At 38.5% G+C, this 16,987-nt stretch overlaps 1 protein-coding gene across 1 annotated transcript in view; it reads right to left on the bottom strand.

The window, feature by feature from the left end:
• The window catches only part of ZBTB21 (zinc finger and BTB domain containing 21), a 62,200-nt gene extending 46,395 nt beyond the window's left edge, over positions 1 to 15,805 (bottom strand). Inside the window, exon 1 of the mRNA XM_053705896.1 lies at positions 15,674 to 15,805. The gene's annotated coding sequence lies outside the window, so the exon portion shown is untranslated. The remainder of the gene's footprint in view (positions 1 to 15,673) is intronic.
• Positions 15,806 to 16,987: the final 1,182 nt, after the last annotated feature.

Raw genomic sequence — 16,987 nt, 5'->3', positions numbered from 1 at the left:
AATCAATCGAGGAAGCAGCGGGAAGGGTGGAAACACATAAGCCATCCCGAAGTTCCAAGGTGCTGTCAAAGCATCTATCAGAACCGCTCCCGGATCCCTGGATCTGGACCCGTAGTGAGGAAGTTTGGCGTTCTGGCGAGACGCCATGAGATCTATCTCTGGTTTGCCCCAACGTCGAAGTATTTGGGCAAAAATCTCCGGATGAAGTTCCCACTCTCCCGGATGAAAAGTCTGGCGACTCAAGAAATCCGCCTCCCAGTTCTCCACTCCCGGGATGTGGATTGCAGACAGGTGGCAAGAGTGAGACTCTGCCCAGCGAATTATCTTTGATACTTCCATCATTGCTAGGGAGCTTCTTGTCCCTCCCTGATGGTTGATGTAAGCTACAGTCGTGATATTGTCCGACTGAAACCTGATGAACCCCTGAGTTGTTAATTGGGGCCAAGCTAGAAGGGCATTGAGGACTGCCCTCAATTCCAGAATGTTTATTGGAAGGAGACTCTCCTCCTGATTCCATAATCCCTGAGTCTTCAGAGAATTCCAGACAGCGCCCCAACCTAGCAGGCTGGCGTCTGTTGTTACGATTGTCCAGTCTGGCCTGCTGAATGGCATCCCCCTGGACAGGTGTGGCCGATAAAGCCACCATAGAAGAGAATTTCTGGTCTCTTGATTCAGATTCAGGGTAGGGGACAAATCTGAGTAATCCCCATTCCACTGACTTAGCATGCACAATTGCAGCGGTCTGAGGTGTAGGCGTGCAAAAGGTACTATGTCCATTGCCGCTACCATTAAGCCAATCACCTCCATGCATTGAGCTACTGACGGGTGTTGAATGGAATGAAGGACACGGCATGCATCCTGAAGCCTTGTTAACCTGTCTTCTGTCAGGTAAATCTTCATTTCTACAGAATCTATAAGAGTCCCCAAGAATGGAACTCTTGTGAGAGGAAAAAGAGAACTTTTCTTTTCGTTCACTTTCCATCCATGCGACCTTAGAAATGCCAGAACTAACTCTGTATGAGACTTGGCAGTTTGAAAGCTTGAAGCTTGTATTAGAATGTCGTCTAGGTACGGAGCTACCGAAATCCCTCGCGGTCTTAGTACCGCCAGAAGGGCACCCAGAACCTTTGTGAAGATTCTTGGGGCCGTAGCCAATCCGAATGGAAGAGCTACAAACTGGTAGTGCCTGTCTAGGAAGGCAAACCGTAGATACCGTTGATGATCTTTGTGAATCGGTATGTGAAGGTAAGCATCTTTTAAATCCACTGTGGTCATGTACTGACCCTTTGGGATCATAGGTAAGATTGTCCGAATAGTTTCCATTTTGAACGATGGAACTCTTAGGAATTTGTTTAGAATCTTTAAATCTAAGATTGGCCTGAAAGTTCCCTCTTTTTTGGGAACCACAAACAGGTTTGAGTAGAACCCTTGTCCTTGTTCCGACCGCGGAACTGGATGGATCACTCCCATTAATAACAGATCTTGTACACAGCGTAGAAACGCTTCTTTCTTTATCTGGTTTGTTGACAACCTTGACAGATGAAATCTCCCTTTTGGGGGAGATAATTTGAAGTCTAGAAGGTATCCCTGAGATATGATCTCCAGCGCCCAGGGATCCTGAACATCTCTTGCCCAGGCCTGAGCGAAGAGAGAAAGTCTGCCCCCCACTAGATCCGGTCCCGGATCGGGGGCTCTCGGTTCATGCTGTCTTTGGGGCAGCAGCAGGTTTCCTGGCCTGTTTGCCCTTATTCCAGGACTGGTTAGGTTTCCAGCCTTGCCTGTAACGAGCAACAGCTCCTTCCTGTTTTGGTGCAGTGGAGGTTGACGCTGCTCCAGGTTTGAAATTCCGAAAGGGACGAAAATTAGACTGTCTAGCCTTAGCTTTGGCTTTGTCTTGAGGTAGGGCGTGGCCCTTACCTCCTGTAATGTCAGCGATAATTTCTTTCAACCCGGGCCCAAATAAAGACTGCCCCTTGAAAGGTATATTAAGTAATTTAGACTTAGAAGTAACATCAGCTGACCAGGATTTTAGCCACAGTGCTCTACGTGCCTGTATGGCGAATCCAGAGTTCTTAGCCGTAAGTTTGGTTAAATGTACTACGGCCTCCGAAATGAATGAATTGGCTAGTTTAAGGACTCTAAGCCTGTCCATAATGTCGTCTAGCGTAGATGAACTAAGGTTCTCTTCCAGAGACTCAATCCAAAATGCTGCCGCAGCCGTAATCGGCGCGATACATGCAAGGGGTTGCAATATAAAACCTTGTTGAACAAACATTTTCTTAAGGTAACCCTCTAATTTTTTATCCATTGGATCTGAAAAAGCACAGCTATCCTCCACCGGGATAGTGGTACGCTTAGCTAAAGTAGAAACTGCTCCCTCCACCTTAGGGACCGTTTGCCATAAGTCCCGAGTAGTGGCGTCTATTGGAAACATCTTTCTAAATATTGGAGGGGGTGAGAACGGCACACCGGGTCTATCCCACTCCTTAGTAACAATTTCAGTTAATCTCTTAGGTATAGGAAAAACGTCAGTACTCGCCGGTACCGCAAAGTATTTATCCAACCTACACATTTTCTCTGGTATTGCAATGGTGTTACAATCATTGAGAGCTGCTAAGACCTCCCCTAGTAATGCACGGAGGTTCTCCAATTTAAATTTAAAATTTGAAATATCTGAATCCAATCTGTTTGGATCAGAACCGTCACCCACAGAATGAAGCTCTCCGTCCTCATGCTCTGCAAGCTGTGACGCAGTATCAGACATGGCCCTAGTATTGTCAGCGCACTCTGTTCTCACCCCAGAGTGATCACGCTTGCCTCTTAGTTCTGGTAATTTAGACAAAACTTCAGTCATAACAGTAGCCATATCATGTAATGTTATCTGCAATGGCCGCCCAGATGTATTAGGCGCCATAATATCACGCACCTCCCGGGCGGGAGATGCAGGTACTGCCGCGTGAGGCGAGTTAGTCGGCATAACTCTCCCCTCGCAGTTTGGTGAAATTTGTTCACATTGTACAGATTGACTTTTATTTAAAGTAGCATCAATACAGTTAGTACATAAATTTCTATTGGGCTCCACCTTGGCATTGGAACAAATGACACAGATATCATTCTCTGAGTCAGACATGTTTAACACACTAGCAATAACTTGCAACCTGGTTATAATCTTTTTTAACAAAAACGTACTGTGCCTCAAAGAGGTACTTAAACGATTAAATGACAGTTGAGATAATGAACTGAAACAGTTATAGCATCAAGTTTAAAATAACACAACTTTTAGCAAAGGTTTGTTCCCATTAGTAAATAACTAAATTTGACATAAAAAGAGTAACGTTTTTATTCACAGTCAATAAAAATTCTCACAGCTCTGCTGAGAGAATGTACCTCCCTTCAAAGAAGTTTGAAGACCCCTGAGATCTGTCAGTGAACCGGATCATGCAGGAAATATAATAGTAGCTGACTGGAATTTTTTGATGCGTAGCAAAAGAGCGCCAAAAACGGCCCCTCCCTCTCACACACAGCAGTGAGGAGAAACGAAACTGTCACAATTTAAAGCATACAACTGCCAAGTGGAAAATAATGCCCAAACATTTATTTACTCAGTACCTCAGCAATGTAAACGATTCTACATTCCAGCAAAAACGTTTAACATGACAATATTTATTAAAAGGATTAGTGACCTTTAACAGAGTAGTTCCGGTGAAAAACCATTCCCAGAATACTGAAGTGTATACATACATGTCATTATAACGGTATAGCAGGATTTTTTCATCAATTCCATTCAGAAAATAAAAACTGCTACATACCTCAATGCAGATTCATCTGCCCGCTGTCCCCTGATCTGAAGCCTTTACCTCCCTCAGATGGCCGAGAACAGCTATATGATCTTAACTACTCCGGTTAAAATCATAGTAAAAAACTCTGGTAGATTCTTCTTCAAACTCTGCCAGAGAAGTAATAACACGCTCCGGTGCTATTGTAAAATAACAAACTTTTGATTGAAGTCATAAAAACTAAGTATAATCACCATAGTCCTCTCACACATCCTATCTAGTCGTTGGGTGCAAGAGAATGACTGGGACTGACGTAGAGGGGAGGAGCTATATCAGCTCTGCTGGGTGAATCCTCTTGCATTTCCTGTTGGGGAGGAGTTATATCCCAGAAGTAATGATGACCCGTGGACTGATCGCACATAACAGAAGAAAGTTGCTTAAAATTGCATGCTGTATCTGAATCACGAAAGAAAAATTTTGGGTTCAGTGTCCCTTTAATAGACTGATAGAGGAAAAAGAAATCTTAAAGACAATTAACCTAATGCCCAAGGGGAAGACACCTGGCCCAGGCAATTTACCAGTAGTTTTATCAAACCCTCCCGAATAAAATCACAGGGATTTTGAAAGATTTATATAGCTTTTATTTTGAACCAAATCATAAAATTTCTCAACGAATTTAATAGAGCAAATGTCATTCTGATTCTCAAACAAGACAAAGACCTATTGGAGCCATCTTCTTATAGGCCGATTTCTCTGCTGAATCTTGATTACAATGTCCTCACGAAAATATTGGCAGATAGATTGAAGGGATTTCTTCCTAAACTGATCCATCAAGATCAGGTGGGCTTCGTCAAGGGTAGACTCCAAGAACAGAGCATTAGGAAATTACTTCATGCTATATATTACAATTCTAAAAATCACTCAATCCTGCCAGAGGCCATCCTGCTATCATTGGATGCAGAGAAGGCCTTTGACAGGGTTGAGTGGAAATATAGGACGGCGGTACTGGAATCATATGGGTTTGGGGGCAAATTTATGGGAATCATTGGTAGTATGTACTCCGACGTGAAAGCAAATCTATTAATTAACTAACAACAGCATATCGGCTTCTTTCTCACTGACAAGAGGCCCTCGCCAGGGATGTCCTCTGTCCCCCTTGCTCTTTGACCTGATTCTAGAGTCTCTTGCTATTAAATAAAGAAGCTGTATTCCAGGCATCAGTTTAGGAAAGATTTCTCTTAAAAATTTATTATTTGTGAATGACCTACTAATTTTTGTGACAGATCCATCTTCATATATAAACCAAATTACTATTCCCTTGAAAGAATACAGTGACATCACAGGCTATAAGACTAACTTCCCTAAGTCTAAGTCTAAAATTGTATGGCTTAAAAAAAAACAAAAAAAAAAAAATTAATGTTGGTCAAACATATCCATTCTTAGAGACAAAATATTTGACTTATCTAGGACTAAACCTCTCAGCAAAACCAGAAGACTGGTATAAAGACAACATTTCCTCCATTGTTTAAGAGAGCAGAGATAGATTAAAAAACTGGGCCAATCTGTCTGTCTCATTACAGGCAAAGTAAACATATTTAAAATGCTTATACTCCCAAGAGTTCTCTGCGTTTTAAGAATGTTTCCCTTGAAGATTAGAAATCAAGAGCTTACGTGGTTTCAACGAGACCTCAGATATTTTTTATGGCCAGGACAGAAAGCAAGGATAAAACTGTTCAAATTATATGCACCCTTTATTAAAGGAGGCCTAGCGTTGCCAGTTATGAAACTTTACAACCACACAGCAATTCTTAGATTCTTCATAGACTGGTTACACCAATCTAATAAATATTCTTGTAGAGAAATAGAGGAATATAAATGCCACCCTCACTCATTAGATTTCTTGGTACATGCCTCAGATAAGGAATTGGGGAAAGAGATTGCTTTGCATCCATTATTTAAAGATATCTTGGGGGTTTGGAGAGAAACTATGAAAAATCTCATAACTAACGTTAGAATATCGTAATGAAAGAAAAGATGAAAACGATCCATTATGCTGATAAAAGTCTATGACTTATCAGCATAAAGGATTGTTTTCATCTTTTCTTGGATTACTTTTACACGAGCTGGGAGGAGCTCGGGTCCTGGATCCTAGCTGTTCGGACTGTGATGACACAGGGCTGCTAAGGTGTTGGGAAGCAAAATTGCAAGAGAAACTTTCAAGCCGCAGTGGAGACAGACAGCAAGGAGTGTTAGCCAACAGCTGGGGCTGGAACCGTACACAGTATCTGTAACGTCTGTAGATGCGCACAGGACATGATCCAACCCCAGGTAGGAGCCGGTAAGGCAAAAGTAGGGGTGTGCACTCAGAAACTTTGATTGATTGAGTGATAGTAACCGGCTTAAAACCTGTATCCTACTAATAAATGTGTATTCATTTCTGTGTACCCCCATATGCTGTTTGTCTGATCTAACCTGGAAAATTTCCTTATACCTTGAACATATGCAAATAATGAACTCTGAATGTGGACATTGGTGTCTTTCTAATATTGAAATGGCTTTCAGTGAAGGGCAATTTATACTTTCCATTAGGTCTGTCGACCAACGTCTTCTCATAATGGGCTCCTAATCAAACTTTACTGGTTAAAGATTTATTTAACCCAAAGACACAAAAACTATACACTTTTGAAGAGTTTCAAGCTAAAATCCCTTTGGTTTTGACCAAACAATGATTTTTTTTTCCTTCAGCTGAAACATTATGTTTCTCAATTATTAAAATATATATATATATATATTTGGCAGACCCATCCTTTATTAGATACTTTATATTTAAAGAAATGTTCCATTCCATCAATCTATAGTTTAATTCAAAGGAAAGAAATAGAAATATTAAATAACTATTTTCAAAATAATTGGAGGAATCTACCAGAAAAGATGTAACTAATGGATAAAATAGCATTACGTCTAATTACGGTCAAGTGTCTAAATCTTTTGGTGTATATGAGAGAAGTGCAGTTTAAAATAATATATAAAGATTATTGGACTCCGGGTAGAGTATCCAAATGGAAGAAAGATATTGCAAATAACTGTATCAAGTGCCGTTTTACCAATCCAGATATGAGCCATTTTATCTTTGATTGCCCTAAATTAAAGCAATTTTGGTTGAGAATGTCATACTTACTCTTTAAGATAACAAAAATAAAAATTAATTTAACAAAGGAAACCATGCTTTTTCCTTTGGTAGAAAACACATGGGAAAAAGAAAGAAAAAAACAACAACTTTATCATTCAAACAGTTTTAATCCTCAGGAAACAAATTTTTAAATTTTGGATTAAACACGAGACCCCTTCTCTTGGCCAGGTTAAAAACTCTAATATAACCTGTTCAATTATAGAGGCCTATGACTCCAAAACAATGGGAGGAAGAAAGATTAAAACCTTTTGTAATACGTGGAGTAAATTTATTAAATATATGGGTATAGAATTAGAAAATCGAATAGGTCATAGTCTTATAATTCAAATATGAGCAATAAAGAGCTTGATTGGGAGATGGAGGAGAAAGAGGAGAGGGGGGGAAATGATAAATCCATTTTTTTTCTCTCTGTGGGGGGATTGATTGATTTCCTTATGTACAAGTGGCCGTATGTAATGTTGTAACGTAATGTCTTAACAAGTGGCCGTATGTAATGCAATGGTCTTTAATTATGTTTTGTCTTAATATATTTAACCCCTTAATGACCAACGACGTACAGGGTACGTCCTCCAAAAAAAATGTCCTTAACAACCAAGGACGTACCCTGTACGTCGTTGGTCTTTTTAAAGAGGTGGAAGCGATCCTGATTGCTTCCAGCCACCTCTATTGAGGCCCCAATAAAGTAGAGGGGAAGGATTAGAGAGCTGTTTGGGGATCCTACACAGCAGAATAATAATAATAATAATAAAAAAAAAACCACACCTTTTATTTTAGTACTGGCAGACTTTCTGCCAGTACTTAAGATGACAGTGACAATTGTGGGGTGGGGAGGGAAGAGATCTGTTTGGGAGCCTGATCTCTACACTAAAAGCTAAAATTAACCTTGCGAGCTCCCTAATTAAACCCTTCACTGCTAGACATAATACACGTGTGATGCGCAGCGGAATTTAGCGACCTAATTACCAAAAAGTAATGCCAAAGCCATATAATTCTGCTATTTCTGAACAAAGGGGATCCCAAAGAAGCATTTACAACCATTTGTGCCATAATTGCACAAGCTGTTTGTAAATAATTTCAGGGAGAAACCTAAAATTGTGAAAAATGTAACTTTTTTTAAATTTGATCGCATTTGGCGATTAACCCCTTCACTGCTGGGCATAATACACGTGTGGTGCGCAGTGGCATTTAGCGGCCTTCTAATTACCAAAAAGCAAAGCCAAAGCCATATATGTCTGCTATTTCTGAACAAAGGGGATACCAGAGAAGCATTTACAACCATTTATGCCATAAATGCACAAGTTGTTTGTAAATAATTTCAGTGAGAAACCTAAAGTTTGTGAAAAAGTGAACAATTATTTTTATTTGATCGCATTTGGCGGTGAAATGGTGGCATGAAATATACCAAAATGGGCCTAGATCAATACTTTGGGATGTCATATATATATATATATATATATATATATATATATATATATATATATATATATATATATATATATATATATATATATATATATATATACACACACACACACGTCAAGGAATATTCAGGGATTTCTGAAAGATATCAGTGTTCCAATGTAACTAGCGCTAATTTTGAAAAAAAAAGTGGTTTGGAAATAGCAAAGTGCTACTTGTATTTATTGCCCTATAACTTGCAAAAAAGCAAAGAACATGTAAACATTAGGTATTTCTAAACTCAGGAAAAAATGAGAAACGAACTATTTTTTATAGTAAAATTATAGGATAGGATGAAAATAATGGTCCTTGATAAACAAGAATTTGCATATTATAAATGCCACTAGAGAATATACATACCTTACAATTTCAGAATTACCAGACATCGCAAAACTTTATTTAGACTGTATTATATGTGTAAACGTACCAATTTAAATATTCTATCATAACCTACTACAGGTCAATTTGTTTATACTTATATTTCTTGGGATATTCAGTGATAAGGTTAAAGTCTCTCTGGAATTAAATTAGGATAACTGTACAGGAGGACTTATTGTATGACTTGGTCCTGATGATAGCTATAACAATCTTGAATTTATCTCAGGTGGGAATTATCTTGATATATGATAGATTATCTAAAATTATATATTTTTAACAACTATCCATTACCCTCCAAGACATATATTAAGAGGATATATGACCATCATAACGTCCGATTTGTCCTCCATGTTGTGGACATATACCACACTTAGATTACCTTCATTCCAAAAAATTGATAACATCATATATGGAGTTGTAACCATTCGGAATGGGGGTGGCCAGGGAGAAGATCCAGAACGCCTCTCTTTTAAGTAATAATTTATTAATATCTGCTCCTCTTTTTATTTTATTTTTTCAATAATCATCCATTTAAATGTTGCCTTTTAGCTTGCATGTTCAGAAATAAAGTGTTTAGCTAGCTCTGAGCGAGCATCAGATCTCTTTATATCCGAAAGATGTTGACGAATCCTCTCCCTGGTCTCCCTTGACGTGCATCCTACATATTGTTTCTCTGAGCAGCTGCACCAAGCCAAATATATATTCTTGGCTCTACAATTAATGTAGCTTTCTAATTTGTACTGTTTTTGTGTTATGTAAGATTGAAATGTGTCCCCTTTGTCAGGGCTCGACAAACCCAGAAGCCTGAGAGCCACTGGCTCCTAGAATTTTACCCCTAGCTCCTAACTTTTTGGGTTATTCTCTATTCATCTATGTACAGATACCACTGTTTGGTGCCTAAAAGTATATCTGGCTCCTAAATTGTATACAGATTTGTCGAACCCTGCCCTTTGTATATATGGCTTCAGGGGATGCATGGTCCAAAGCCACACCTGAACATTCCCTTCGATTTTAGCCAAGAGCTAGTGTTTAAATTTAGAGGGATATTGCTAGGCGACAAAATGTTCCTGAGAGTCAAACCACGTCTATAGGAGAACCTACAGCCGCTTTCCACTGTATTTATGTGAGGCTCGTGGGATACTCCTCTATCAGAACGAACTCGGCCAGTAGTCTTGTTATCCCTGCGTTGAGTCGGAAATATAGGGAATATCCCAGAGCAGAGAATATCAGGAAAACGAGGAGAGCGGCACTCACCACAGGCAAGACAGCACAAGGCAAATAGGCAGACAGGATACAGCAACAGAAAAGCAGACCAGCAATTCAGGGGTTAACCAGGTAGTGTAGTAAGACAGGCAAGGTTTCGGCAACAAGGTATCAGTCCAGCAGATTAGGGTTAACCAGGTAGCGTAGTAAGACAGGCAAGGTTCAGTAACAAGTACCAGTCCAGCAGATAAGGGGTTAACCAATTAGCGTAGTGAGACAGGCAGGGTTCAGTAACAGGTATCAGTCCAGCAGATAAGGGGTTAACCAGTTAGCGTAATGAGACAGGCAGGGTTCAGTAACAGGTATCAGTCCAGCAAACGATCTGTCACTCCCAGGGGTACACGAAGTAGCACCTATACTTGGGCAGTGACAGGTCGCTTGCTGCCTGTTTAAATACCCTCGTCAAGGCGCCAAGAGACCGGCCGGCATCAGGAGCGTGCGGCAATGACGTCAGCGCCGCACGCACACTGAGCCGACACAGCCCTACGCAACGAGCATGGAGAGAACGCTGCGCCCCTAGTAATGGCGCGGCGTCACAATTTATTAAGCCTTCATCTTCCATTAGCATAGGGAGATGATTCTTGATAATTTTGCATACTTTGTCATAGTCAGTGGAGTATTGGGTGACAAACGTGATCGCTCCATTGTTCATACCATCCGTCTTTTTTTACTTCCCTGGTATGTGTCTGGTTTTAGGTTTGTCACTCAGTAATTCGATCCTACTTAAATTATCCACCTGGTCTTTGGCTTTCTTGACAACATTTTAATTGTAACCTCTTGCTAACAGTCTCCTGGTTAACTCTAAACTTTGTTCTTCACAGTCTTTTGGATTCGTACAATTTATTTTTGTCCTTATATATTGCCCTTTCGCTATTGAGTGTGGTACACTCCAGGGATGATTGCTCTTCCCATGTAGAATGGTATTCCCAGAAATGTTCCCGTCCATACAAAAAGTAGGTAATCAATAAATCTATGATATGATTTGCAAATGTATTGCTATCTCCAAACATATGGGTGATTTCCCACCATCCCATTGTTAAATTTGCATATGCTGGGGCAAGTTTTGCCCCCATAGCGGTTTCCCTAATTTGTAGATAGTAAAGGCCATCAAATCGGAAGTAATTGTGTTAGGAGAAATTGTACAACCCTCAATATAAAATTAATGAATTCAGAGTGTTTCTCTCAGTAGGAAAAACTTTAGGGCACCAATCCCCATTTGATGGGGAATCGAGGAATATAAAGACACTACATTGACAGTAGCCCAGTTATAGTGTTGTTCACATTTGAAATTGTCAAAAATTAGCAAAAGATGTTTGGTATCTCGAAGATAACTGAATAGGTTGGGGACAAGGGGTTGAAGTAGGCTATCTAGTCAATTCGACAGTGGTTCGCATAAGGAACCAATACCCGCAACACACACACACAAAAAATTTATATATATATATATATATATATATATATATATATATATATATATATTGGGGCATAAAAATAAGATATAAAAGAAACGCTAAAATTTAAGCACAAAACAATGAAAATGTAGATTTTCTTACATGACAGTTTGTTGAAGAGGGGCGTTAACAAAGCTTCTAGGGGGCTGTATAAATATTTCTAATTGGTTTATATATGAATTAAATGGTGAATAGTTACTTATTTTCAGTGATAAATAAGGTGCAGATACTAATCCCAATAAAGAAATTTATCTTTAGTTCTCCTATGCAAAGATTTTTTTTTTTTATATATATATAAATTTGAGAGCACAGATGTGCTTCTCTAAGGGAGAGATGATGAGAACACAGGGGAATTACAAGGATAATTCTCCTTTTGTTTGATAAATTGAGCCCTAAGACTTCATGTTTTCAAAGTACCAGGGTGCATTTTATTTAACTCTAATTTATTTAAATTATGATTTAAATGACTAGTCAGCAACACTTGATTTAAATAATGGTTTTCTGCCAAAAAACTAATTCTTGCTGGTTGTTATAATCTTAATATGTACAAACAGATGAAGCTTTCATTTTTAGAATAACCTTTTCAGATTGGTTTTATAAAATATTACAGATTTCGCTTAGAAATACATAGATAATTATTAAATTATTGTGAGGTTAACTGTCTCCAGTTTATTAGGTTAATCTTTAATAGACAACTTTTCTGTTGTACTTTATTGAAAGAAGGAAAATTATTATTACCTTAATATATATTTTTTAAACTAAAACAAACACATTATATAGCATAAGTTATGTATTGTTGCATTTGCTTACACATCCATGTTGATTGGTGTGCTTCAACAAGATAACCTTTAAAAAAAATCAAAACACCTTAGATTGACTAAATTAGCAAAGTCCACATGAAACACTAAAAGGGACACTCAACTCAAAATTAAACTTTCATGATTCAGATAGAAATGTTAAACAACTTTCCAATTTACTTCCATTAACAAAATGTGCAGTCTTTTTATATTTAAACTTTTTAAGTCACCAGCTCCTACTGAGCATGTGCAAGACATCAGTATATGCATTTGTGATTGGCTTATGCTGTCACATGATAAAGACGGAGTGGAAATAGACATAACTGAAATTTGTCAGAAAAAAAAAAAATCTACTACTCATTTGAAGTTCAGACTAAGTGCTATTGCATTGTCTTTATATCATGCATTTGTTAATTATGCAAATCTACTGTTATTTACTCGTCCTTTAAAATACTGTGTTCTGCAGCTTGGATTATCATAATCACTACAGAGATTCAACAGTTTTGAGAACAGCAAAAAACAAGCATTTGTGAAAATATCTTCTAGACAGAAAAATTAACCAAACTAATCTAACAGAAACCTTTGGGAGAGCATGACATTGTGACTGAATTAATGGAATTTGCCACAAAAAATGCAGTCATGAATATACAGCCTCATAATGGAGAATTATAAATGAAATCTTATTTCACAATGAACAACCTTTGGTCTATAAATGTATTTATTTGTTTAATTGTTTTTCTCTACCCTGTACAGTACACAGCTGTCTAAATGCTTTCAATGCTGTGTTTAGGAACTATAGTTCCCAGCATTCTATGTAGCAAAATAGACAGTGGTTGCTGGTGCTAGAGGAGGTTGCAAAGCAGAGGAGGATAGCTTTGCAATATAATAGAAGAGGATGAGGAGAGAGCTAGTGACAGCTAAAAGGGGAGTGTGCGGGGTAAAGAGAGAACTGGTTTACTAGAAGAAATTATATTCCCAGGTTGGGTTAGGAGAGATAAGCAATAAAATTGTTAATTTTCAATCGTTCATATTGGGCTTTGGTATACAGACAGAGAAAATGATTTCCCTGCAAGCTCATCTACATTTTCATAGGTTGCGACGCTAAAGAACAAAATCAGTTGTTTCATATACAAAAATAAACCCAAAGGAGCAATTTAGCATACATTTTATACTTTGCTGCAAGTATAACAAGTCATTGAAAACATATTAAGGGAAAACATTGATGGTGGAAATATATAAAGACACTTTTTACCATGAAAACAGGGTGTCTTGCTATGGGGCGTATACTGCATTTTCGTATGGGAAGGAGATGCATACATTACAAAACCGCACAATTAAATTTATAATTTAAAAATCATACAAAACTAATAATTTAATCATTAACACAAAAATACAAATGAAAAAAAAATTGTATTGTTAAGGTGATTAAAAATTGTATCAAAAATGTTCCCCAAAAATCTTATTTTTTCAAAGATTAAAAAAAAAAATAATTGTATTTAAATTGCACAGGAATAAATATGCACAGCGTAAGATGTGCTATGATTAGGCTTACCATAATTTTTGGAGGTGAAACTGGGACCACCTGGTGCAGTGCCAGTGGGGGTGTGGTCAAGGGGGTGTGGCAATTTCCGATCCTTTTAAAGTAGTAGCTTTTATGTGTGTAATGTTTTGTGGATACTCTACCCTTCCTCAGTCAAACAAGTGAATCACACAGTTTAAATAGACCATAACACCACCCCCTAGTGAAAAAGGCACCATTACGTTGTCATGGCAAATAAATCATTATTCTAAATCTAAGATTATAAATAATGCCAAACATCAAGCATAATTATCCCTTTATCAATTTCACAATTTAATATCTGCAGTGTAATATGTGTTTTATGTGTCTAATTAAGGAACAGAGCCAAATACTGATAAGGCATAAATACAACATTGAATGAAAGTAAAAAAGAAACACGTACCTGCTAAAGCTGTTTAAGAGGCTACTCTATACGATAATGCAGGAAGATTATAGCCAAAATGCTATTCTGCATGAAGTAAAGCAAGATCCAGGCCAAAAATCCTGTCTGTCTGTACTTCCTATTCATACCCATATGATTCCCCTAAAGGTGTATTACCGGCAATGTCACCAGGGGTCGGGGGGGGGGTTAAATTCTTAGAAAAATAAACCAAGTAGTACTACAAAATTAAAAAAAACCTATGCTGCTCACTCAGCCTGTATTATTAAATGTAAACTTTGAAGGACACAAACGTTAAGCTAAGCAGGGCTGTATGTAACAAAGTACCAGGCAGCATCCAGCTATGCTGGAGAGCCACAATCCAGTCATTTTGAATAATGTGTCTGGGTTTCAGGAGGGCTAAAACCCGGACACATGATTTGAAACCTGGAGGTGGCAACCCTACTGGGACAGAATGAACAACTGGGTGGGACACTGGGACAGCGCCTCCAAACCGGGACAATCCCAGTAAAAGTGGGACTTCTGGTAAGCCTAGCTATGATGCAACGTACATCTATATCTAAAGTAAAAAGTTGATGGATGACGTAACATCAAAGTTAATCTAATTGACAAAAAAATCATTTTAGCGAAGGCGAATTCGTATTTTGAAAGTATAAGTGTTGATGAGTTAACTATCACCACAAATAAGCAAACCACATATACACTCTTAAAACTTTATTTCTATCCGCATACAAAGCAAAACAATAAAATATACACTCTTAAAACTTTATTTCTATCCGCATACAAAGCAAAACAATAAAATATACACTCTTAAAACTTTATTTCTATCCGCATACAAAGCAAAAAGGTTACATTTCTTCTTTAAAAATACTCAAATAGAGCGATCAGGCTTGATTTACTGTTAAGCGGTGGCGGAAAGGGTTAAAACATTACGTCACTATAACGGTCTCCGTAGCTTCAAGTGACACTTGACTGGCGCGCGCAGCAGGGATTCTAGAACATTACGAAGCTTATTATTTACGACAGCCAATAGCGTAGCGTCATAGCGTCTCGTGACTTTGTGTTTAACTATCAAAAGCAGTTTGACAGACTACAAATCACAAGTGCGCATGCGTTACTCATATTCTATGAATCTACAGGTTGGAAGTGCGCGTGCGTCATACCCGCCATTTTGGCACCAGGGTAAACGCATGCGCACTAAACAGCACCACACAGAAAGGGTGCGGGGGGGAGACAGAGGCAGATGAGGTGACGGTAATAGTAGAGGACCGTCAGTAGCTCGCAGAGGTGGGGCGAAAAGATGAGAAATAACTACCCTAGCATCACATTTGCAAACTGGTACCCTTACCGATATGGAATAGCAAAAAAGATTATTTAGTCTCATCCACTACAGCACACTTACCGTACAGTCTGCTTTTAAACTAGTTAGTGAAAAACTTCGCTAGGTAGTTCTTTGCTCTTTTTTAATTTTCTCTCGAATTCCGATTCAACAGCACACTCCTGCCGCTGTGATTCCATCCATCTTGAATTTGACGTCATCCCACACCAGAGATGAGGTCATCGCACGGAGCGCTCGTCACGTGCGCGGCCATACCATTGGCTGCTCATCTCTAGAGGGCGGGGAAAGGGAGGGAACGGCGAGCAGTGAGGGGTTATTATTGCTCCGGACGGAGGGAGAGGGTTGTCATGGCAGGGGGCTGAGGGGATACAGGCTCAGCCTTTCCTTCCTCGGGAAGCGCTGTGCTACGCAATGCTTTCTGTAATGAGCATCATCCAGCAGCGCCTTCTCCTCAGCTCACTGTTACAACTAAAGTTACAGATATGTGCTGTGAGAGATGAGGGCAAACTGCTGGAGAAGTCTTGACTAAAAATACGTCAGGAACTCCAGTCACAAGTACACGTGATGTCAAACGCAGAAAATAATAATTTTGTAGTTGAAAGTGGCCTTTTAACACAAGTGTATCTGTATATCGATAGACCAATACATTATAGAATATATTTAACCTATAAAGGGACATGAAACAAACTTTTTTTTTTTAAATTGTATTCTAAAGATTGTATGAAAAAGTATTTTTCCCAAAATTGAAGTAGAAATTCCTTTCTAAACCCCACTGTGGACTCATGAGTCCTATCAAGGGGGTCTACTTGGGTTGGAATATGGCGCTAGGTATTGCTTAAAAGGACACTAAACCCACATTTTTTCTTTCATGATTCAAATAGAGCATACAATTTTAAGCAACTTTCTAATTTACTCCTATTATCAATTTTTCTTCATTCTCTTGCTAACTTTATTTGAAAAAGAAGGCATCTAAGCTAAGGAGCCAGACAATGTTAGGTTCAGGACCCTGGACAGCACTTATTTATTGGTGGTGGCTAAATGTCAGCCAATCAGCAAGAACAACTTAGGTTGTGAACCAAAAATGGTCAGTTTTCTAAACTTACATTCTTGCTTTTCAAATGAAGAAAAATTGATAATAGTAAATTAGAAAGTTGCTTAAAGGGATATGAAACCCAATATAATATACCTTATCTAATTTGCTTTATTGATATTCTTTGCTGAAAAGCTTATCTAGATAGGCTCAGAAGCTGCTGATTGGTGGCTGCACATAGATTCCTCGTGTGATTGGCTCACCAGTATACATTGCTATTTCTTCAAAAAAGGATATCTATAGAATGAAGCCAATTAGATCATAGAAGTACATTGGAATGTTGTTTG

The sequence above is a fragment of the Bombina bombina genome, chromosome 3 (assembly GCF_027579735.1).
Source record: "Bombina bombina isolate aBomBom1 chromosome 3, aBomBom1.pri, whole genome shotgun sequence".
Lineage (NCBI taxonomy): Eukaryota > Metazoa > Chordata > Amphibia > Anura > Bombinatoridae > Bombina > Bombina bombina.
The sequence above is the reverse complement of the archived record's forward strand: the minus strand, read 5'-3'. Positions and strand labels throughout refer to the sequence as shown.